At 42.5% G+C, this 25,070-nt stretch overlaps 1 long non-coding RNA gene across 8 annotated transcripts in view; it reads right to left on the bottom strand.

Annotated features, from left to right (window-relative positions):
- Nucleotides 1-25,070, bottom strand: part of LOC308197349 — an 84,810-nt gene that overhangs the window by 3,560 nt on the left and 56,180 nt on the right. The window contains exons 3-8 of one of the 8 annotated variants that reach the window (XR_013952838.1): nucleotides 7,565-8,435; nucleotides 5,173-5,276; nucleotides 3,445-3,559; nucleotides 2,831-2,963; nucleotides 2,128-2,248; nucleotides 589-825 (exon numbers count right to left, since the gene is read on the bottom strand). This is a non-coding gene — a long non-coding RNA (uncharacterized lncRNA). Of the gene's footprint in view, nucleotides 1-588; nucleotides 826-2,127; nucleotides 2,964-3,444; nucleotides 3,560-5,172; nucleotides 5,277-7,564; nucleotides 8,436-17,810; nucleotides 21,246-25,070 lie in introns of those variants that run through there. The other 7 variants (XR_013952839.1, XR_013952841.1, XR_013952836.1 and 4 more) reach the window with 7 other exon arrangements.

The following is a 25,070-nucleotide window of genomic DNA, read 5'->3' as shown; positions in this document are numbered from 1 at the left end:
TTAATCAACTATCATACACAGATTTCACTGGATTATTAAAAGGGAGAAATTAGAGGGAAAATAAACAGAAAGCTAAACTTTATTTATGTGAACTATTTTGTTTTGAGCTTAAATTTTGAAATCATACCAATCTTTACTAAATTGAAAGAGATCCCCAAAGGTTTGGGGAGGACTAAATAGAAGTTTCCTTACCAAAATAACTCTGCTTGTGATTTCACTGCTTGTCACACTTTTAAGATTTTTTTTTTCAAATCAGAACAAATAACTCATGAATGTGTACCAAGAAATCCTGCCTTTTGCATGGCAGTAGCTTATACCTGTTCCCAGCGGAGAAGGTTATTAAATTAAAACATTCCTTCTAGAAGCAACTGATAACTTCACACTGATGATGTAGGTCAAAGACATCTTCAGTAAATTATAAGCCCCACCACAGGAGGAAGGAGTACACTTGGGACATGAAGATCATGTGGATTCCATACTGGAGACCAGAATACCTGTTTTTACTTCTAGCTGCCGCATAATTCAAGTTGGGATATTTTCAGCCAAGTATCAATGGGTCAGTGATAAAGGTTAGGATGGATTTATCACCTGACAGGAGAGGAATGGAGTAGGACGTGATTTAAATCTTGGGTGCTCAACCACGGGGCAAAGTCTGGGCCCTATGTAGGGCTCAGATGACCAGAACATCCCATGCTGGCCTGTGAACACCTCTGAGCTGGATTGCAGGCTTTGTGGGAGGCTTGGGTTTCAGCAGTGTGTCCATGTTATAATTAATAAGCCATTTCTGTTTGAATGGTGTGTTTTGTCTTCATTTGAGCACGTTCTCTGCAAAGACAAAGATCAAGACAAACCTACTCAGAACACAACGAAGATAAAAGGGAATCATAAAAAGAGACAGACAGAGGAAAAGAAAGAACAAGGCAAAAGAGAAGACAAAGAACAGGGAGACACCAAAGAGGACACAGAACAAAGATACGCAAAATGAAAAGACAAAGAAAAGAAAAGACAAAGAACAAAGATGGAGCACCAGAAAATATGCAAGAAAGGCACAAAAGGAAAGAAGGGGAAAAACAGCGACTGAGAACAAAGGGCAGAGAACAGAGCAAGAGTAGAAACACACAGGAAGGGAGAAAAATGGGAGAGAATTCAGCCAAGACGAAGCGTGAAAAACAGCCAAAAGAACAAGAGAAAATAAACACAATGAAGAGAGAAAGCAACTAATCATCTTCTGATTTGCATTAAAAAATAAGTTGCGGGAGCACAAGCTCGACAACAGAAACATTGTCAAGTTGAATGTCAAGATTTCTCACATCCTTTAATCCGGTCAGACTGAGGGTACTTTGGAAGCCCACGGGTTGGGTGATGCTGGTGTGCTGGCTGTGCGAGAACGGGACCGGAGAGGGGAAGGATTAGTGCCTAGCACTGAAGAGATGGCAGAAACTGGTGTTGTGGAGGGATGACCTGGTTACAGAACAAAGTAGGAGGGAGGCACCTGCAGCTAAGGGTTGTTCAAAGAACAGCAAAATTCCCTTCGTAAGCCTGCAAGATCCATCATGATGAACCAAGCTGGCAAAGGCATTCTTATCCCCTCTATGGCTTCTTGACAAGAAAAGAATGGCAGAAACCAGAATGCACAAGTGTACGCACAATTTTAAAATATTTCAGTAGCTTCATCTGTCAAGGAAAAGGCATGAAAAAAAGAAAAAATCAACCTTATGGTAGCAGTCAGTGCATACCCAGCCACGGTAGAAATAATGAGTTATAATTATAGGTTTTGAGCTGACCAAGGCTGCCTGTATGAGATCTAGAGGTAATATCTAGAGAAACCACCCAGGTTACAGTCCTGCTGGAAAAAGTGAGCAAATAATTCCTTCACAAATCTTGACAATGGAAAAAAGAAAGAAAAGAAAGGAAAAAAAAAAAAAAAACACAGCAATCTAGGAGGTACTGCGTTTCCTGGAGAAAATCAATGAACACTTGGGAGTTTTGTGCACATTGTTAAAAATACATTGGGGATGGAGGATGCTGAGGTCTCCTTGGTGCTGGGCACAACAGGGCAACCCCAGAACAATGTAGGCAACCCAGGGTAAGGTTATATTGCAATATGAGGTTTGAATTCCTGCTTACCCTTTTTTGCCTTATTCCTCATCCAGGCCTTTGGCTTTACTTCGCCTCCTCACTTCCCGGATGACCGACCATGTTTCAAGGCAGAGGTTGTGGGCTGGGTTGGAAGTGTCATTGTCCAGATCTGAGACAAAAAACTCGGATTTTGTACAACACCCTTTGCAAAAACTCAGAAGACACAAGGTCCAGTTTAGTTGCATAAGCCTAGATTTCCTAAGCACTTCTGTATTTGCTCCTACAGGTGTTTTAAAGCAATAGGTAAATTAATGTAACAATAAAATATTGATTTCTTTCAAATTTTCTGTAGACCAGTGGAAGGTCTGGCAATTGCATCTGTCATAGAAATGTAGAACCATACAAGAAAAGCCTCTTGAACCACAACAGATTTCCAAAATCTAACTTTTTAAAATATTGATATTATTTTTCTTATTGAATCTCAGCTTTTTCTTCCTTTTTTTTTTTTTGCTAAGTCAGCTATCACAAAAGCCTCAAATAGCACTGATTTCATACACTTGTCCTTTGTACACTGTGTTTTCTTCTAATTTAATCTATTCATGTTTATATCATATTTAATGTCACTAATACATATAAGCCATAATACTTGATATTCTACATTAAACATTCAGTTGGCTGGCACTACAGGAAAACTGGTGTGCAGTGGGTTAAACCTGCTTCCCATGCTGCTCGTTGGTTATATTTTATTTACCAGTATTTCTATAATGTGCCATTTTTTTTTCCTTTTGAGATTTCCTCATTTCTTTCAGAACACTTTCACCTTATTTCCGGGCTGCTTCTCCCCAAGGGGCAAAGTGGAGGTTCAGAAACTTCATATGAACTTCCTGAAAAAGAAACAGATCACCTATTAAAAAAATAAAATAATAAAATGGAATGTGCTGTGAATATAGCTTAATACATCCCAAAGAAAGAGCTGGCTCTAATCACAACATAAAATTTAAAATTCATTGTTGTACGCAGTTTATTGATTTAATAATGTATTTATTATTTATGATTTCTATGGCAGATGGAATTGTATTTCCATTATTTGATTCAGGTTAATCAGGAGATAATGTTGTTCTTTTATACTTTCACCTAAAGACGCTTCTGGTGCTCGAGAAGCAGATTGTTCTCCATACCTGCAAATCAAATCCCTTTCTGTCATGCAATTATTGGTATTTTCCTACAAAATGATAATCTGTTTAAAGTCTAAGGTTAATATTTGAGCTGAAATAATTGCCCACATATGAATTGCATCTAAAATAGGAAGGCTTCAGGAGGGGCTCTGGCCTCTCAGATGCTTTCACTGCTTTTAAGCACTCGTACCTGGCCTTTGGGATGTGCTGCTCCTCCCAGGACCCAAACCTGCACTGGTAACGCTGCTGCTCTTCACGAGCTCTGCTCGTCCTGGCTGGAGTTTTCCGTCATTCAAGGCCAACACCTCAGGAAGAAAAAGCATTTGCCAGAGATGCTGTAGACAAGACACTTCTGCAGAAACTCACCTTCTAGCCATGTTCTGAGGGACACTGATTTGTTTACCTTCAAATCAGTTTTGACACGGTTTATCTTACGTATCATGAACTTCACAAGTATTTATTATTCCTTTATCCCAAGATCTAACTTCTGCTGCTGAATCATTAGTTTCCCTGAAGAACAGTAAATGCTACTAGGGACAGAATGCACAAAGGCAAAGGTAAGAGAAATCAGAGCAATGAGATTTTCGTGCCAACTGATTTTACCCTACCTTAGATGGATTTCCAATCTTGCTGAGATAGGATGTGGGATTTTACAAGATCTGGTTTGAAATTTATATTGCATCTTTTTCCAAAAGGGCACTCCACCTTCAGAGTGGCCACTGCCGAGGCACGGGCTCGGGGTGCCCAGAAGCATCACCATGCCCAGGAGCTGCTGTTGGGTGTGCAAAGTGCATCTGCCAACCGGCATGGATAGGGCTGAGCTGCCTCCTCGCCCTGACGAACACACCGAGTATTAAGCAGCTCTCACGCCCTGCTCTGGTTAGAGGAGCTCTTCACTTGCTTGAACATTTGTGAAAGTACAAAAAAAAAAAGGTGCATTTTCAACTCAGGCTGTCTTATGTATGAATATGTACTGCATACAGGACTGGTGGCGACTTTCTCATGACCGTATTTTCATCTGCTCATGCAGCTCACTCCTAGAGCCTGCTGGCAGGGTGGCTGGCTATGGGATAGGAGACTCAAACTTTCAAAACTAAACTTTAGAATAACAGAAAAATAAAATACCAGGATTTAATAATGATAAAGAAGATGGAGTAAATGAAAAAGATCAGTTTGCCAAAGTCTGGGAATGTTTCCACAGACAGATGTGAAGACAGAGAAAGCTCCCATACTCTCCAGGAGGCCAAAGAAAGTCTCATCAGCATATTTTAAGTCTATTTTTACTCCCTATTTTCTGATATTTCCAGAGGCAGGATCATGGATGGACTTAACTCTCCTCCAAAATCTCACTGGACTGCATCTCTTTTGGGGGTTGTGAGGATGCCAGCTCTACCCTTGCCACAGTCTTGCAACCAGAACTTCTCCATCTCTTCCCAGACAGGAGACAACACTGCTTCCACAGCACTGCTTGTCTGCAGCTACCATACAAGTCGATGAAGCCAGGGAAAACTCCTGCTCTGCTGATGGTATTCAAGGAAGAAATACCTGGATATGTACCTGCATCACAAATTTTTGCTTTATTTCATTTTATTTTTCCCTGACAAAAAATAAACCTCACGAGGAAATCTGCCCTTCTGTCTCTGCAAATTTAGGAAGGGATTGAAGAATGGACTGAGATGCAGAGGTGTAATTTCAGTGCTACTACAGCCCCTACTCAGCTACTACAGTCCCTTCTCAAGAATTTGGCCCTCCACAACATCAGGCTCAGGCACGTTCCCACAGCACAGCTGTAAAAGCATCGCTCACTGTAAAGGTCCAGTTGTGCTGCAGGACAAACATACGGCTCTTGCCAGCCCGTCCTCTCTTCACTGCTACACACTCTCTGAATTTTATAGTTTGAAAATGAGGGGCATCTTACCCAATTAGGTACTCCACAGCCTAATCAGCTTCTTTCTCTACCAGGAAAATATTATGTGTTTCGACCCAGCTGTTCCCTTGTGTTGTTGTGTTGTCTGTCATATTCTGCTGGAGAGAAAAGCAATGGTGAGCCGAGGACATTCCTGCACATCTGTTAGCTGAAAGACAGCAACAGTAAAGGATTTTAGAGCAATTTCCAGAAACAATAAGAATTAGTCGCTCATCTGATACTAACAATGTGCACCTTTTCCTCTTCTTTAGCATGTCTGTCAAATAATGTAATTATTAAGGACCAACAATGTGGCTTTTTATGGGAACCAGTACCGACTACGCTGGAGTATTGCATTTTTAATTATTATGATGTTAAATTGCTTTAATTGCTGACACTCTCCTGATTCACAGAGCATTTTTATAACATTTATTAAAAAAAGGCCAAAGTTTATTTTACAATCTGCAATAAAGCAGAACACAAAAACCAGCAATTGGCTCAATGATCCCAGCACATTAGTTTTATACACAGACTGCATATTATTCTTGCTCTATAAGTGATGTGAAAAGCAAAATTGAAGTCCTGTACAAAATTTGATCATCTTACTTAATAACAACAGATGCTCAAAGTGGTGGCATTTTGAAAAGAGCTCTGTATGCTACTGGTTATTAAATGGCAGGACATTTGGCATCGTCTAGCATTATACCATTTGAAAACCATAGAGTCACATAAATAGCCGATGAGAGCTAGAAAAAAATTAGCTCCTGTCTGCATAACAAAACTCACTTCATTTAAAACATTTAAAATGGTTAGGCTGCCTTTCAAAAGAAAAGTCTGTAAAACTTATTGGAGGGAGAGCTTCCCTTTTATCTGGAAAACACAGGAAAGCAAATATGTTGGGGGGAAGAGAAGAAATGGTTCAACAGCATGACTGATCAGCCTTAACTGAGAATGCTAATGGCTTCTGCTGCTTTGTGTCAAAAGCTCAGTACAATTTGGAAAAGGCTCTGGCACAGAATTTCCTTCTTGATTTTAAAATGAAAATATTGGCAATATGTAGCCAAATTAACATAAATGCAGGACGTATCAACAACACATGGGTATCATTTTAATAGTGCAATTCCTATTCAATAAAGAGGAATCAATAAAGAGAGTGGCTTACTTTCTTCCCAGTATAAATTACACTCACAGAGCATCCACTGCCTACATAGTTACCCCACTGCTGTTTGGTTAGATTCATACATACTATAAAGAGTTCTAATCAGGTTGATACACACATACAGTGTAGCTTTCTCATTTTTATTTGAGCTTAACAGCCACTATGTTGTGCATTTATCAAAGCAGAAAACACCAGCATCTATTTGCCCAGTGTGTTTTATCTACATCAACTCATTCCACACACTGTTCCAAGGAAAATGAGCAGGGCTGCAAAGAAATACCTGCATCAGGCATTGCCACCATTTGGAGAAAAAAAAGAAAAACAAAAAAAAAAAAGAAAGAAAGAAAAAGTAATAAAAATAATAATCAAATAAAGAAGAGTTTCTCTGAGAACTGAAGCAAAGATTTGCTGGGCTATACGGGATGTGTATGGGTGCCTTGCACATGCTTTTTATGTCTACTTAATAAAATCTTGAAGATCAGGTTATTATGGAAGTGCTTATACATCCTTAAGTATGGCGTTGCAAATGGTGCTGCTATAATTAAGAGTGCATTGTTGTTTGTTTTATGCTAATCTTCCTTCAGTGTGACAGACTGTCACCTGCATGGGGGGTAACTTTCAGCACTATATTAGCCCATATGGCACAAGCTAAATTGTATCTAAGCTATGGGCTAATTATGGATGAGTTAATAAAACCAAGCAATGTCAGTCTGGCCACTTCTTCTGGTCCTCTGCCGACCCCCCAAGTGAGTTATTGCCTGCACTGTTCTCTTAAACTATTTCCATTTTTGTTCTCGACAGTTGCTTCCAAGCTTTATGTTTAAGACTCTTTAATCCTTTTCCTTTCTCAATCCCACACATGATCAGATCAAAACAATCTCTCTACATTTTTTTCCATGTGATAACTTTCCCCTGTTAATCAAGGGGTGGAGCAACCTACCATATGACAAAAGCCCAGTGTTAAGTTTCCTGGAAGCTTATTTGCACAGCTGTGATATAACAAATATATTTTTGTATTCTCAGGAAGTAAAATATATGGATCGTCTTCTCTAAGTATTGGGTGAAAGACATGAAAACTTATTCCATTAAACGAATATCCAGGTAACATAAAACCATAGGAGTGGACGAAGATGGTAAAGGAACTTCTCACATGTTTTAAGGTGAAGCACACGCTTAAGTGCTTTTTTGGACAAAGGCCCAGCTTCTTTCCCTTCTTCAAAAAGAGGGGAGGGAAGACAAGGGTACCTTACAAGTGTTAATGTTCCCACATCACTCTCCCTGCTCTGCTTTGTCCCCACTTTTGCCTTTCGGTTGTCAGCCTCTGGCAGCTCCTCAGCATGCTTTGCTTCTCCGGCGTGCACGGGGCTGTGCAATGATCTCCAGTGAAGCACAGTGCTGCGGGACAGAAGATCAGACTTTGGCCCCACGAGAAACAGAGAGAAACTGCAGAAAAATCTCATCAGTGATTGAGGAGGGGGAAAAAGGGTAAAGTAAACTGGACTTCAGTAATAGGAGAAGAATACGGAAAAGGAAAAGTAAGTGAAAAGGCCCATCATTTCTTCACCTCCACTTGTGCAACAAAGAGCATCTCAGGAGCAGGCAGAGATCAAGCCCACCTGTGAAGGGTGGAATTACTGAACAACTACTCAAGCTTTAATTAAACCAAATTCAAATAAGGAATTCTCTTTTTCAACAAAAACATCATTCTAGGGGAGATGTTCATTAAACCTGGCAATCGAGTGCTTCCCCAGATGTATCGGTGTACAGACACCTCGCAGCAGAAGTCACATTCAGGACATGAAACATGTCCAGGTGCCTGCTGGCTTGTTGCACTGTCCATCCTCAACCCAAGAGAGCAAGCCTTAGGACGGACTTGGTGTGGTTCTGCTCAGCCAATGTCAAGGCATCCTCTGCTGGTTTATGGGGCTTTCAGGATTTTGTTTTCTGCACTCAGTTCAGGTGAGTTAGCAATGGAGTAAAACAACAATAAGGTCAAGCATAAACCTCTAGAGAAAAGAAAACAGAACATTCTCTTGCCTTGTTGGAACTTCATTTCAGTCTTGTCTCCTCATCTCAGATAGAAAACATGTGGAATGCACATCTTGGACTTCATTTTCTTCACAGCATTTGTGGAAAATGAAAAGGAGAGAAACTGAGAAGTGCTGAATTCGGATGTGGTAGCAGATGCTCAACACTTCGTGCTTTGGCCCCAGCACTCCCCAGAGGGATCTTAATATCTCCCTGTGAGCAAAGGTCTGAATTATGTCAGTACACTAAAGACATTTAATAAAAACTTGCATTAAAAAAGAGAGGAAAAAAAAAAAAAAAAAGCAGGCATAACTTCTAGGAGTCAGCAACATCCTTCCAGTCTGAGCAGTCTCATTTTCTCATTTTTAGATAATGTTGTGCAGCTCCAAAAGGAAATACCACAAGGTTCCTGTGCTTCAGAGCTATTACTTCCACATTACAACTTCATACCATTGTCAATACAAGTATGCGAGAAATAAGTAGATTTCTTGTTCTTTATTTCCTGTAAGGAGCTATGCCATGTTTCACACAATGCCTTGTTAAATAAAAAATCATTGGGCAAACTGCTTTTAAAACCATCAGATGTAATGAAATGTTTTATCTGGAACTGGAATTGCTTTTCCAATTCCAAGTTCTACTCTCTCTTTGGCTTTTTCTTCTTTCCCTTCTTATTTTCTTCCCTCGCTTTATAGACAGTCTGCTAAGCTACTCAGACCCACTGTACTGAAAACTCTCTTTTCACTCAGTGAGTCACCCCTGGAAATGTGTTATTGCCTCAAAAATCAGGTTCAGACCTAATCACCACTTGGCCAGTACAAGGAGACAAAAGCAATATCATTGTTATTCATGTTACCTAGTCCTTTCCCAAGAAAAATTCTTCCCTGGACTATTCCCTCACATGAGTGAACCCGTAGGCTTGAAACTGAGATCAGATTTTCCCCCTAAAAGATGAATTTAATTAAGTGAAATTCAATTTTAATTCAAATTAATTCTGAGAAATGTTATGGTCCACGTTACCCAGCTCAGCTTAAATGGTTACAACTGCCCTTTCTGGCCTGATGGATCTCGGTGAGTTTAAGATTCTGTTAAATTCATAGAACCACAGAATCATAGAACAGTTTGGGTTGGAAGGGATCTTATAGATCATCTAATTCCAGCCCCCCTGCCATGGGTAGAAACACCTCCCACTCAAACAGGTTGCTCAAAGCCCCATCCAGCCTGGGCTTGAAAACTTCCAGGCATGGGGTATCCACAGCTTCTGTGGGAAATTGACTTTACAGATTGATTATGTCATAGTGGTAAAGCTTAATTCAGCCTTCAAAACTGAGCGGGTGTATTTTTGCTTGTGTTCTTTATAACACCAATGAGATTTTATATGATTACTGTTGTAAAAACACTGACACAGGAATTACCAGATTGTGTCTCCATTTTAAGTATGTGCTTCTAAAGAGCTTCTGGAGAAGGTTGCTTAGGTTTAACGCTGTCACAGGTGTTCGTTCTCTTGTTGGGTGATTCTGATCACTTGAGAGCAGAATGGCACCTAAATAGTTCTTTCCAGCAATACCGGGGACTTCAGCAAGCTAGGAAAGGCAGTCAGCAGCGTCCTCAGTAACTGGAAAACTCTACTTCTGCTATGCGAAACAAAACTTTATTCAGTAGGAGGATGCGTGAGAGCAAATGTTCTGCTGAAGACATCAGTGGTTTTGTGGCTGAATCGAATAGGTTCCTGCACAAGCTTTTAGTGCAGTAAACGCTTTGTGAATGACCAGCTAAGCTCTGTGACCTATCAAGTTTTCTAATGCAAAAATAATGTAGTACTACTTCCCTTTCAGTCTTTGTTCTTATGAATTACACCTCAGGTTGCTTTCTCCTTGGTAGTTATTCCTCTTCTGTATCACCTTATGTTTGAAGAGATCTAAAGATTAGACCACTTAACAGCACACTGTGTTCACTATACAAATTATTGATTGCCCGTTTTTAGACCATTTCTCTTACAGTCTCCTGTAGTGAATCGAGAATGGAATAAGGCTGATAATATGTGCCCTTTCTTCAAGTTCAACCACCAAAACGCTTGGGTTACAATCTCACAGGATGTTTCTATCATTATCTCGCTCCCCCTAACCAGTAACGCTCAGGGTTTTAGAAGCAGAATAGCACTCATTGACAGTCTGAGACACTAGTTATTTTTTCTATTATATCTGCATATGTGAATACTGTAGTAGAAACTGAAGTGTACACTTTCCATATTTGTTTCCATATTTATTTTATCAGAAAATAAAGTCTGAGCCTAGCTGCACAGATAGGATGCATTTATGAACTTACCCAACCTTGACGTTGTTCAGACTTTTACTTCCAGAAGACTCATCGATACACTAAAATGAAGCTTACACAGCAAAACCCCTCTCTTTCAGGTGTCTTGCAAGAACAGAGGGAAAAAGCCCAATACACTGTGGTCTGAGAAAATGAGGATTTGATTCTTATTTGCGTGAAAGACCTTCGATACAGAAACCATTGCAGTGGAAGCAGACACTGTTCTACATCTTGGGAAGACCATGTGTTATCCCGTCAACAAGCTAATGAGGCCACTTTCTCCAAATGAAAAAGGTGGAAACTTTCCAGCACGTGACCAAAGGTCTCCAGGGAGCCCAAACCACCAGCAGCTCTCTCCTGCACTTCTCACTCTCGAGCAGCCTCGCTGGGCACTGTGCATCTGCCAGACCATCCCCTCCATCCTCACTGGGGCCCATGAGACTCACATTTCCAAGTCCTGTGGAGAGCAAAAGGGATGGTTGGTCGTGCTTTACCATTTCTCCCGTTGCCACCTGGGCAGTGGGGAGCACGGAGCAGGAGGTGCTACACCTGCCAGCTCACCCTTCACCAATATGAAGACACCTTTGGTGAGGCGAGGGACACACCGAGCAGGCTAACCACAGATCATGTGGATTTAGAGAAGAGACGGCATGACGTTAAGCTGGATTGTGTATAGTATTCCGTTTCCCAGCAGTATGAAGAATCTATTTACATAAGAGAAAGGTCCTCATTTATAGTGGAAAATTCAATCATTTGATATTCAGCAGCTGGATACTGTAAAAATCATTCTTCTTGTATCTCATATTAACTCACGGTAAGCTGATACACCTGAGCTTTTTACAACACCCGGGGTTGAGTATATATAGATTGCTCAACTTGGAAAGGTCACTCCGTGCTGTACACAGGAACCTGACCACAGTAATCTGTAAAGAGCAGATATTGTTCTCCTTGTTTGTAAAGACTTCAGGAATGTAAACAGCAGCGCTTGGGCTCTTTCTTTGGGATGTATCGAATTCGCGAGTGTTGTGCGCGAAGTTTACAAACGTAAGGCTTTGCAGTTGGTTTTGGCAAGTCTAGTCATAATCTTCAGTGAAATCAAAACACAGCAAAGATCACACTCCACATTTCTAAGACCTCATTTAATTAAAAGCTTGCGTTGGGAAGGGATAGTTTCAAGCTCTCCCCCCTTCTTCCTTTGCATACAGACATAAACATTTACCAGAACCAAACTCAGCATTGATTTTCCTTTATCCCTTGCACTCGTCTGAAGTCCCAGGAGATGAACAGATGAGGTTAAGGTTAAGAAAGTTATGCGCAACAGCTCTTAACCTGATGGCTAGGAAGATAAACAACACGTTAGTATTGTTTAGGTGAACTCATCTATCAAATTACTTATCCCTGCTGGATTCGCTATGGAGCGTTCCCACTGCTAAGTGAGCACTTCACCAGTGTGTCCTCAGAAGGCTTCTTTGCAAGATTTGAATCAAACATCCATTATGGAAAAAGTACAGTTCCTTGAAGTTATGACCACCTGTTTGGACAAGGTCACCTGGCGTGAGTTATTGTCCTGTCAGATGCGGCCGAGATGCAGTTGCAAGGGCATCTAAGTAAGGTTAGAGACAGAACAAAACATAAGAGCAGAAATTTGCTTGATGCTGTATTACTTCTCCGTATTTTTTCCACTGTAAAAATTCGGATGCCCACATCAACTCTCTCTTTTAAAAGCTCATTGAAGTCCAAGGCTTAGCAGAGATTTTTCCGCAGGTCAGATCTTCAGCTGGTGTAAATTGTCTTAGCATTGGTGACACCAGTGAAACCACAGTAATTTATGTTACTGGGAAGTAATGTAGCTGGATAACAGCGTCAGGTTAATCACTGACAAGTTCCTCTGGTATTGATGGTTGCTCCCAGCACACATTTAGATGAGCCCCAGTCTAAAGTTGACTTTTTGGTGATGTTCAGAATTTAACAAATGCGTCTTTTAAGGACAAGCCCTGGAAGCCAATGTACTATTTATAGTGGCTTTGTACAATGAATTGTGCCAATTTCAGTGACGTTATTTCCATCCTGCAATTGCTTATGCTGGAAAGACAGTAAATGCTATATTTCCTCAATATGAAACTAGGAAGTATTCAAATATAAAATCCTAAGGAAGTTCACCGTCTTGCTCAGACATTTGTTCTTCATTTGTCTATCAAAAGAAAAAAAAAAAAGAAAAAAATATGAACAAAGAAAAAGAAAAAAAGGCCTTGCTTAGTAGTTTCTCTCTTTTATTTAATTATTTGCACAAATCCAGATCACTTCTTTCCTCGTGTAAAGATTTTTATTTATTAAAAATATAAAAAGAAAAAGTATGTGAAGAGGTTTGTGTTTTTTTTTTTTCCCTCACAGTCTGTCTATTATTTTCTTTAATTTAAATTTATTTTTCTCTACAGATATGTTTCTGGCTACAGAACTGGTCATGAATAAAACTTAAAACTTGCGATACTGAATTTTAACCTCATCAGAAGTCAGCAGAGACAACTTGCCACTTCAGTTCTACTTCACTCTCCAAAGAAAATCAAGATAAAATATTAGCAACAGCAAACAGCTGTAGGCATCAGGGTCCATTTAACTACCGCTGCAGCTGGAAGAGCCAAATTCTGCTCTGTGAGGCACAGGCTGAGTTTTTGCCTTTTTCCCCGCAGCTCCACTCTGCCCACTGCGTGCTGCCGTCACTTCCACGAGTAGGTGCTAACCTCATTGCCCAGAGCATGCGTGGCCCACGCTTAGCAGGGCTGTGCTCCTGCTGGAGAAATAGCCATTATCCAGCGAAAACAGCTACTCAGATTTCATTCCCAAAGAGAGGAATTTGGGGTTGTGATCCACCGAGATCTGGATATTTTCTGATGATCATTATCACCAGCCAAAAAGCATCAGCAGTGTCGACTCAGTTACGTAAACACCTTTTTAAGCATGCAGAAGGCAACAGCTCATTTATCTAATTTTATCTTCAAGCAATAAATTGAAGAACAGTTACTTTGGACTGTTCGGCTCACCACAGATTTATGGATGTGACAGCTGAACTTCAAAATTAGCAGAGGAAATTTTACTTTCTTAGTCATTACTTGAATAACTCTCAAGTCTTTTAGTATCATAATTAGTAGAAGGGAAGTCAACAAAATATAATTTGTCAATAGAAAGTGAGAAGATTTAGAGTGAATGTCTGATAATCATACACGGAAATGTTTTATGGGCTGATAATTAAGAGTCTGTAGCAGAGTTTTTTCAGAGAAAACAGTGAATACTGAAGTTACGTATAAGCACTTAACATATTGGACAATGAAAGGGGCTGATTTATCCACCTGATTTAACCTAGGTAAGGAAAAAATGCATTTCTGAGTAATTTGTAAGGCCCAATGCATCCACTTTCCTTGTCTTTATTGCAGAGCCTCAGGCAGGTGATGGCTGCAGGGAGCATGGGGACTGAGCTGGAAGCTCGGACACCTTGTCCTGCCTTCCACAGTGACAAAAGAAAAGCCAGAAAAACTTCTGCTTTGTACATGGTCCTGGTACAGGAGCGTAACACTGCTGCAAGTGAAGCATTTCCAGTACTTGATTCTTCTTTTGTTATTTCTAGTGCCATGGGAACTATCAGCATCCAGCTGCTCTTTCTGCCACCACAGACATCATCCTCCAGGCTGAGCAAAAAGCAGAGAAGTGCCAATCTCCTGCCCAGTAAATGCACATGCTTCTGCAAATATGATTTGAAAAGAAACTCAAATGGGGGAGAGAAGGTTTAGAGAAGATCTAGTTGTGGGGACGGAAAACTAACCAAGTCCTGCTTGCTTTCTATAGCCAATATCACATACAAGCCTGAAACAAAATGGCAATGAATGAAGAAGGTTATGGAACAAAAATGCATCTTTAATCTGAGACGGCTCCTGTAAGAAGTTATTTTTAAAAGTTCTTCATAATTTCTTTTTCTTTACGCATATGGCTCCTGTGCAGATGCTCAAGGAGAAAGAATACGGTGTGCCCGTAAAGCAACTAGCACGTTAAGCCATATTCAAAGCAAATAATAATAAAAATTCACAGTAAACCTGAAGAAGCACCACTTGATAAATTATAGCCAGAGGCTATTTGTACTATAGAAAACTTCTTTTGGAGCCTGAGAAAGCCATTTCTCTCTGCAGGAGGGTTGCTCTGTGCCAGGTGGTTCCGAACCAAATGTCCCCAAAGCACAGCCCCTGGAAGAGCAAACCCTGGGACAAAGGAGGTGCAGACCCCTGGCACCTCGAGCAGAGTGAGGAGCGCGGAAAGGGACTGCAAAAGCATCCTCAAGGCCCTCCCTGAAGGCCAGTGTGCAAGACAGAGAGAACTGGGGCTATTTCCCTTAATTCAAGGATCGGCTAAGGACTGATGTTGCCTGAGATCAGGACAAGTCATGCAAAAGGCCGTTTTGACCTACTCTTTCTTTATGTCTACCACAGGTGTTTTAATTTACTCAGGACTGTATGATTTGGCCCTTCAAAATTAGGTAGTTATAGTTGCCTAGGCACATTTGTAAGAAATAAGCATTTCCCTCAAAGAATCATTAAACGAACGTTTCTTTGATCATATGATCATTTCTTTGATCGTACACCAAAGAAACATTAAATTAAAAATCATAAAAAGTGTCAAAGTTAGCTGCAGGAACACCCGTATTTGGCTTGGTCTTTGACTGATGTAAGAATCCAGCACAATCTGAATGCCTTCAAAAAGATTGGGCCAATTCACAGTGCGGAGAAACTGCTCCATTGTGCTTAAACCCTCCTCAGCATCTTGACATGCTCGGGTAGTTTAGTGTTTATTCTCTTACACTGAAAAGACCAAAATACACATTTTTCATGTGCTGTCAGCAAACCGCATTTGATTTCTCATTGGCTGAAAATATCAGCTGTGGCCGGCCGCAGAAAGGTTGTCCAGCTGCTTGGAGCCCATTTAAATATGAATTGAAACAAGAGTGTTTCATGGAAATTTGGACGCTCCTAGCTCTCACTGGCTTTGTCCGCCTTCAGATTGTTTGTCCCTCCTTTCAGTTCAATAGCTTCTTTCAAATTGTAACAAACAAGTGTGCTGGGGAATACCACAAAACAGCTCCAAAGATGTAGTGCTCTTTTATATTGCTGGGCATGTCACTTGCTAACAACCCAAACGCCTGCTCCTGCAAACTGGAACAAGGGCAAGAACTGACAAAAATCCCCGCTCCTGAGGAAACAAGCAAACAAACCAACCCACCCCTCCAAACAAAGAGCAAAAAAAGAAGAAAAAAAAATTTCCTCAATTAGGCAGTTGAGAAAATGGCCAGAACCTGGCATCCCTTATTCACGTGTGGGCCTTGCTTCCCTCACACGTCTGGCTCGTTTCAAACGGCTTCTGTCAAGAATAATGGCCAAGAATTGATTCTTGATCTTCCACGAGAAAAATAAGGTACAAAGTAAAGGAGATAAACTGTGCTGTACCAGCATAAAATAATGATGATTTCATAGCAGAGCTTCTTGACTTGCATGAGATTAATTGTCACATTAGAATAAATTTCTAAACGGGGCACTAAGACTTCTTTTAAAGATTGGATTTTCATGGATATGTATTTTTTTAATAAATTTTACTAAAACAAAATTCAAGTCTAAATTCGGATGACTAATGTATTGCCAGGTTTGATTGGATTGCAGTCTCTGGAAATCAGCAGCAGTACAGTGGAACTATTACTATTATTACTATTATTATTACTATTAGCATTCTTATTTTCCTAATGATCCATTATGTTTCTGCTTGAGTTACTTGGGGGAGAAATGAAACTGCAGATACAACATGAACTTTTAAAGGTTTTTTAAGATTGGCTGATATCATAATAGCAAATTCTCACACTTTTTTTCCCCAGAATTCCTCTATCTGCTGCTAACATGCAATGTAGGTTATCCCAGACACAGACCTGACCTCTGTGATCCAGAATTGCTCCCTTTCCTGATATAACTACATGGAAAGCTGTTTTCTCTAATGAAATCAGGAAATGGCAATGGCAATTCCTGCATGCCCAGAGCACGTTTCCTACTTTTTTCCTTTCCCTGATGGTCATGGACCTGCAGTATGGGGAGGCTTATTTCTTAAATGTCATTGCTTTTGTCCCTTTAAGTTCTGTTAAGATAGGTTATTGACTTTATGTATAATTAATGGCTTCCAAAGTCCTACATATTTACACGTGATAAATCCTGGTGCTGGGAAACCAACAAACTTCTGTTGTTTATCACCCTCGCGTCTTCCCCACCCAGGAGTAACAGAAGTCACTTGAACTAAAGCCCTACGGCTTCCTCCATAAACATGTCTGGATGTTTCTCACTTAGGTCGACGTGACAATTATTAGAACTGGCACATATAAACACGAAAAGCAAGAGGCATTAACAGGTCTATTCACTAAGGGTTCTGCACCCTTTCCACACACACACAAAAAACTTAAATAAAAGTAACATGCCTAAATTGTGTAAATGTCAAGGTTTTCTCATTCATTAATTCCCCTTTCCTTGATGTGCAGCGCTCCCAGCTCTGCCTGTGCTCGAAGGAGAAGTGCCGGACTGAGAAAAGGCAAGTCATCCTGGCACATTCACCGTCTCACAAAGGATGCAGACTTCGGACTATGATCCAAAAATGCACTTATGTGCATTGCACCTAGGAAGAAGCGTTTGTTTGGAGCTCGTTTCCCTTCGTCCCCGTGGAGACTGACAGCAATAGCATTCACCACAGAGGCCCGGGAACAGCTTCAAAATGTCCTTCTGGTGCCCCACAGCCCCAGCCCGCTGTATTTGAATTAAAGGCACAGGAAGGAGAGGAGAAAAAAGTTCCTTTTTCCCACCTTTGGACTGTGCCGGAGAGCTTCTCCCCCTGGTCATCTCGGGGCACAGTGCATACCCACGGAGGAGACTGAGGGCTCGGTGGTGTCTCCCCCCCATCAGTAAAGTCTGTTCTCACAGGAGCAACCGCACCCCATGAGAAATGACCACTCTGGGCCATGTCTGGGCTCCCCTCTGGCACAATGAGGTGCTCCCAGGACTCTGGCTCGGAGCAGAAGACGCGGCTGGCAGGCTGCCGGCTTGTGGCATCACTGGGGATGGGGGTCCCCTTCTTTTTGGGGGGGGGGGGGGGGGGGTGAGCTCTTTCTTCCACGCAATATAAGGGAACATTTTGTGAATGGTCTCTTTCTCTCTTTCTTCACTGGAATACAGTCTCTATTGGAAAAAAAATCTCTTTATGTACTGAAAAATACCTACTGCTTTCAACACCCCCCCAAACAATTCCTTACAGACCCTATAGAAACAAAATCCCCTCTGTGCTTGATGCTCCTGCACGTTTTGAGCTTAAATTCACCCAGAACGGCCGCCGTGATTTCACCACCCTCGTATGACCAACAGCAAAAGAGCGGGGAAAGAAAGGAAAGGCTCGAGCCTAGCGCGGGCTGCAGCACACAAACCCAACCCCACCTCTGCCACGGTACGGACTTGCTTTCTTCCTCCCGACTTCCCCGGTCACGTAACTGGCACGTGGCGCGCGGCACAGATGGCGCGCGGTGGCACGCAGAGAGCGTGCCAGCTGTCTGGCGCGGGGACACAGGTGCTGCTGCTCGCCTCCGCTGCTAACTGGAAGCCAGACCTCCAGGAGCCAGCCTCGAAGAAAAGACAAGGGACGCCGTCCGCAGCTCCAGCTCTCAGTTTTCAGATCAAGCCACGCACATGCACGGAATAAAGGATTGCAAGGCAGAATTATCTCCCGAGAGATGCTCTGCGTTATACTTAAGCTTGACGCAATCAGGTATAAGAATTTCATTGATGTAAACAGACAACATACGATTACAGACCTTTTTTATGCACACAGAACATACATTCATCCATATGACAAACGGAGAGTAACGCACGAGTTATTCAGACTCTCACTGCAGTCTGAGTTTCCAATATATCTCAACGGCAAAGACAAGTGACCACACGTACCCTTTATAGGAGTGAAATATAGGAATAGGCAAGAGAAAACCCCAGATTCATCACTCCTTTGAGTTCGCATCATCTCAATTGTACCGTGATTTTAAAGTTAGTGATGTTTATTTTCAAACCCATGCCCCCATAGATTAGAGGTAAGTCACTGCGGGCCGTATATATCAGGTGAGTGACAGCGACGATGACATCAATAACCAACCACCGCCCGTGATGTAATGCCAGTATTACAGTTTCCCATCTCCCTTTGTCACAGGAAAGCTCTATTGACAGCTGCTCTGAAACGCTGCGCTGCTGGGATGTCAAACACGCTCATTGATTAGTAATAGAGAGTTATGGAAAAGCCCTTCTGCCATCCATCAGCGCTATCTGGTAGCAGCCCAGTCCTTGGCTCTGGGCAGCACGAGACAGCCCCATCTCTGCAGGAAGAAGAAAAACAGGAGCTCAGGACGCCCAGCAGCCAGGGGCCGGGCGAGGCACCCTGCCCCAACCTCCTGCAGGCTACGGGGGTTCGTGCTCTGGCGGCTCAGCCCCGCCAAACGTGAAGAGCAGGGGTCAGAGGAGGCACACGGGGAAAAAAAAAGGGCTGAGTGAGTGGCAGTTTTATAGCAAATCGTCATCAAAGGTGAGCAGCCCCCCGCCCCCCCCCCAAAAAAAAAAAAGAAAAAAAAAAAAGAGGAGGAATATGGGAAAGGGGATGATGGCCTGATTCTTCTTACATGGCCCATAAATATCTGGATGTCAGCTGAGCTGCCAGGAGGCTCTAGGGTTTCCCTGGGGTTATGAGATTTTGCTTGGCTTCCCTGGAAGTTCTGCCTTTCAATCAAAAACTGGTGTTTCTGCCTTGTTTCAGCCTCCATCCTTAGAATTGCTTCCTCATGCAAAGATCTGACTTTTAGAAGAACAAAGTAACCCAAGTTACAGCAGCAGGTGCTAAGGGTGCCATAGCAAGACCGTATTCTTTTAATTCATCAGGCAGCTGATTTGTTCCAGGCTGTTAACCTGTTCAGGACTGAATATGTGTCTGGGTAGATACGTTTAACAATTCGGGCAATTCCAGGAACTAATCTAAGAAAAAAACGGTGCTGTGAAATGTGATTTAGCAAATCTCACTGCACCTGAAGCAGGGTGTGGAGGTGAGGGAGCTCCAAACACGCCCTGCCGGCTCCTCACAAGGCTGAACAAGGCGATCAATAATCCACCACCTGCGGCTGGAGCGAAGCCACCAACGCCACCGCGAGAAGGACTTCCCTGAGTATTTTCTAAATTAGGTTTCCTGGGGTCGGTGGTCAGTCCTCACTGCACAGAACCCGGTGAGAATAAAGGTGCTGGAGCTTCACCGCCCTGTGCCACCCAGACACGACGGCATTCACAGCGAGCGGCAGCAGCGGCGTGCCTCCGACTGCAGCGTTGCTACGGCAGAGGACCAACACGCGGCCTGATCGAGTGCTTCATGTAGTCTCTCTTGGCTGCTCGATGCAATACCTCCTTTGTTTTGCTCCTAGCAGAGCTATTTATATCGCACGCTGAACTGAAAGGCAAGCTTCCAAAGGTTTGCATTTTAGGGTTAGTTTGGGCAAGTAACCAAAACCTCTGGATGCTAAACTCTCCAAACCACCAGGGTTTGCAGAATTAGGCTAGAAATCACACACAAATGGGCTTTCTCCAAAATAATTTTTGCACTCCATTTGTAACTGAACCACTCTCTTGACATGTTTTTATATTTTCCTATCAAGATCTAACCAGGATATGAAAGCATTGAATTCTGAGTAAGAAGATTAAAAAAAAAAAAAAGGTAAACACTGCCTAACTTGCCTGGAAATACAATGCAAGAAATGGCACTTCCTTGCATTGCAGCGAAGGGAATCTGTCCTTTGCTCAGGATTACAGTGTTGGGTCTGATGGAAAGGTATCAAAATAGATTTAATTTTAATTAAAAAGATTAGAGAAGTATTAATATCAGAGGGCTTCCTCCTGGAAAGAAGAGAAAGGGGAGCCAAGCCAAAAAAAGCATTGCGGCTGTTTTGTTCTGGGGGCTTCTGTGCTCTGCATGCCCAGAGGTGCTCTGAGGTCCCCACGGGCCAGAGCACGTCATGCCCCACCAGAGGAGCCCTCGGCATGGATGCCAGAGGGGCCGGAGCTCACGTTCCCAGCTTATTTTGGGCTCGAAGACCTGATGTTCCTCTCGAACCAATCCATCTTCATCGACGGAGCAGGGAGAGCGATTTTGCCAGCAGGGACCGGGTCCTCCAACGCTCAACTGCGCGGCGCTGTTGAATTCGGTGCCATGGGCCACGCGTGCCAAGTGACCCCCAAGCCAACTCGCAGGCAGCCGCTAGCAGCCAGCAGCTCCGCGGCTTCCAGGCACCACTGCGCCGCTTCCCTGCCCGCGCACAGCCCCTGCCGAAACCCGCTCCTGGCACCGCAGGGAAGGCCAGCACCATCCAGGTTGTGTTTTGAATATTTGTGTCTTCTGTTGGGAAGGTGGGAGTATTTGGGATGTGTGTTTGGGGGCATTGCAGTATGTTTCTTTTGCCATTCTGCCCCCTTTGCAGCTGTTCTAGGCTGCAGAAGATAGGGCGAGCAGCCTTCTGGAAAGCAAAAATCATTTAAAAATAAACAGGTTAAAATATTATTCAAGCGCTATAATTCTGAAGAGCCTACCTATTTTGGGAAAAATACTACAAATGATATTATAAAAGCAAAAGTCATTTCAGGAAGTTTTTCTTTTCTTCAATTAGTAAAAAGTATGTGAAAACGATTATGACTTTCTCTCCTAAGATTTTTCAAATTAGGATGCTCATTGAAACCAGCCCTTTCCCGTGCACCGTTCCCTTTTGAATGAATCAGCATTTTCCCCAAGTGAAGGTTTCATTAAATATTTGTCAGTCAGATTTAACCTGAAACACCATGAAGACCAACCATACAGCGCGTGTAGATGCTGATGCATCTGTATATCTGGCGATGTCCTTTCAGCCAGCAATTTGCCCAGCAGGCAGCTGTAATCCAGTTGTCAGTTTTTTCTCCCACCAGTGTCTTTCACGCTTGTGCCTCATCCCACAAAACCCCTCCTTTTCTGTCTGCTATGAAGACCTAGATGCAAGAATTATGAGTTGCAACTCTTAGACAATATACAGATGTATGTTAGGCCCCTGCACCTGTCCTCCTTATGAAAGATGAAGCCCCATTTTACATATTTAGCCTTGATTTAGTTAAAATTTCAAGTGAAAGACAAAATGCCTCATGTCTTCTTAAATAATAGATACAACCAAAGCAATTTCCAGTAATAGAGAACTGCGTTACTTTTAAATCAAACTCTCTATTGCTTCTTATTTTAAATTACAGATGATGTGTGCTATCCCAATATGTCACGTCGAAGTGCAGCAGTTCTGCAAGAGCACGTATTTTTAAAAAAAACACTGAGAAACATCTTGTAATATTAATGCAGTAATGCTGTCTTTTTAAAGTTGCCCTGACTGTGTATTTTAAAGCATTATTTCCAATGCCCTTGCTACCTAATTTGTAAAACAAATCCGCAGTCCCGAACAAATCCGAAGGTGGACATATGTGTCCTTGTCTAGTTACTAATGTCCACTATTCCCGAGTATTACAGTGGTTTATCAGCTTCCTCCTTTAAAGAATCTGACAGGAGTTTTTTGCCTTTGGCAATCCAGTTGCAGTCTCATTCTACATCTGTTTTGATTGTCAACCTAATTCTGAGAGCAGTCAAAAACCTAGTCAGATCTCCCATGAATATCTTGGCAGGTTATGGCTTATTTAGGCTACAAGTAGCTCTCCTGGAACAGCATCCAAATATACTGCAGATTGACTCGCACGAATATAAATCCCTCAGCGTTTACAATACCTTCCCGCAAACAATTACTAAAATGCCTCATTGAGCAAGGATGCGAGAGCAGCCTGCAGCACCCCAGCCCGTGCCCCACGTGCTCGCGGGCAGCGTCCCGGCCGCGGGCGAGCCCCGCCGCACACGGGCTGCGCTGCTCCAGCTGCAGCGGCAGCAGCAAGGTGAAGCGCGGGAGCTCTTCGGGGAGGGGAGAGCAAATTAAAGCTCACTGCAGGAAAGTTGTGCCCCTGGCACTCTGCTCATGCAACAGCTGCAGATACAACAACTATCATCTGACATTCTGACATATACGTTGAGCAAAGCAGCAAGCGAGCCAATGCCTACACAATATCGCGCAGGGCTCCAAGTCCCAGCCTTGAGCAAAACAGGTGTATGACATCCTGTTGCTAGTCTTCAGAGGTTATGGGTACGAGGAGAGACATCTGAGAGAGGAGCAGATGAAAATAACAAAGAAGGTTAAGGCTCGGGTTGACAAGCTCATTGATAATATTTTAGATGGAACAGACCTGCACGTTGACTACAAATTGCTCCTAATGTCTCCTGTAGACTGCAGGCCACAGTCAAAGTGAAAATGGGCTCATTCATTATTTGAGGCTAGCAAATTTCTGCAAAAAGGAACCACCGTGACCCAGAAGACTCCAGATGTCCTCCGGGGCCTGGGCTGCAAAGCTGTCTTGGTGCCAAAACAATGGCGTTATGTTGTGTGGCCGCGGCCTGTGCACTTCGATGGAAATAAACCCGAGCGGTGAAATCCTTTAGCAAATATTTTTGAATTTGGTGGAAAATCCTGTTGCAGCATTTTGCTTTTTAATGTTCTGAGACTAATTGATTATCTAATAGAAGGCGAGCGCATTGCCAGGAAAGGCATTACTCTCGTGTCAGCATCCAGTGCATGGCTCTTTGTGAAATTTAACAGGAGAAAAATATATTTCAAAGAAGAAATTTTAACCAAATCTTCTAAATTTTTCTATTATGCACATTATGGCCCAGAAACAGAACATCCACTGCCATTCCTCGAAGTTCATTGCTTCAAGTCACATAGCTCCCTTGGCTAATCAGCCTTCACTAAGTTGCCTTATTTTGGGGAGAGAAAACACGTATTAAAGTGAGGCCATGTCTACATAAAAGATGCTCGGAAGAGCACTGCTGGATATTAAAGTTAGCATCTGCTATTGTCTGGTTAACAATTGGCAATTACCATTAGTTTCCACTGTGGCTGATGGAGTCACAGATGGCTGATTGAGCCAAGTAAGTGCACTTATTCCTATTCAGGGGTATGGTATAGCAGGAAAATAGTTATGCCAACATCATATGCAAACCAGACAAAAAGTCACGAGGCATCGGTTTCAGCTTGTCTGAGTTGTTTGAGACCAGTGCATTTTAATCCCAAGAGATGCTGTGAAGGACTGTAAAAACTCTTCAACTGTCTATCAGACTGCGGTGAGGGGTTAATACAGCACAGTGAAATCTGTGGTGACCTGCAGAGGTACCACTATCATTGCAGGTAAAGCTGCTGGGAAAAATTTGGGTCATTTCTTTTTTAATAAAAAAGGCTTGCACTGTAATGCATTAAAAATATTTCAAAAATCATAATATATCATCTTCAGTGGAAAATGTTAGCCACCTGGTTTGCATGCCCTTAATCAGAGATTTAATAAGTAGACAACTGTTTTAACACAGCCGTTTTGCCCATGAATACCATACACCTCAGTTTGATTTAACACCTATAGTTACTAATATATTGTGCCATTCGGTAATGGGACTTTTATGCTTAAAATAATTGTGTGCTTTAGAGGTATTAAATTAAAATGGGCCCACTGCACCTGCATACCATACTTCTGTGTTTCTGACACTACACCCATTGCACCTTTTTCTTCTGACCCCAATCTGTGCATCGTCACCCTCGTCTCAGTTCAGTGCCAGGGAGGGATCTGCCTTGCCTTCCCTGCCCAGACCTGGTTTAACACACAGCCGAAGCCTAAAGACCCCAAAATATTGAAAGATAGCCAGTTCTGAGCACAACCAGTGGGCACCTCTGACCCCTTGCGGTGTTCGGTATTTCTATGCTGGGCAGCATTGCCAGTCCCATCGCTGTGGGATCCCAGCTTTGCCAACCTTCCACGTATAAATCGATCAGAGCCATTCATAATCTCTGCAATTCTGTATCCTTTGCTTATCTGCCCTGAAACAACGTTTTGGGGATTATGACCAATGTCCCTAAGCGAGCGCAAGAAGGGATTGCCCGAGTAGGGATCTGCCGCAGCCAACAGAGAGTAGCCAGGCTGGGCTGCTCCCACTGAACGGCACTCAGCCATTGCAGGAGACTTTGGATCAGGCCCTGAGTAAATCCCGGGAGTATTTTGCTTAGAAAAAATGTTCCCAGATAAAGTTGCCATGTGTTCAGAGGCACCGGATGTTACTGAATGTGAAGATGCGCAGAGCTGGAACTGGTAATCAAACCCAGTGAAAATCATTTGCCTTAATGCTCATTTCTGGTGTGCATTTTAAAACCACCCTTGCAAGTCAGTTCTCAAAAAAAAAAAAAAAAAAA

Source organism: Anser brachyrhynchus, assembly GCF_964034855.1.
Source record: "Anser brachyrhynchus genome assembly, chromosome: 6".
Classification (NCBI taxonomy): domain Eukaryota; kingdom Metazoa; phylum Chordata; class Aves; order Anseriformes; family Anatidae; genus Anser; species Anser brachyrhynchus.
The sequence above is the reverse complement of the archived record's forward strand: the minus strand, read 5'-3'. Positions and strand labels throughout refer to the sequence as shown.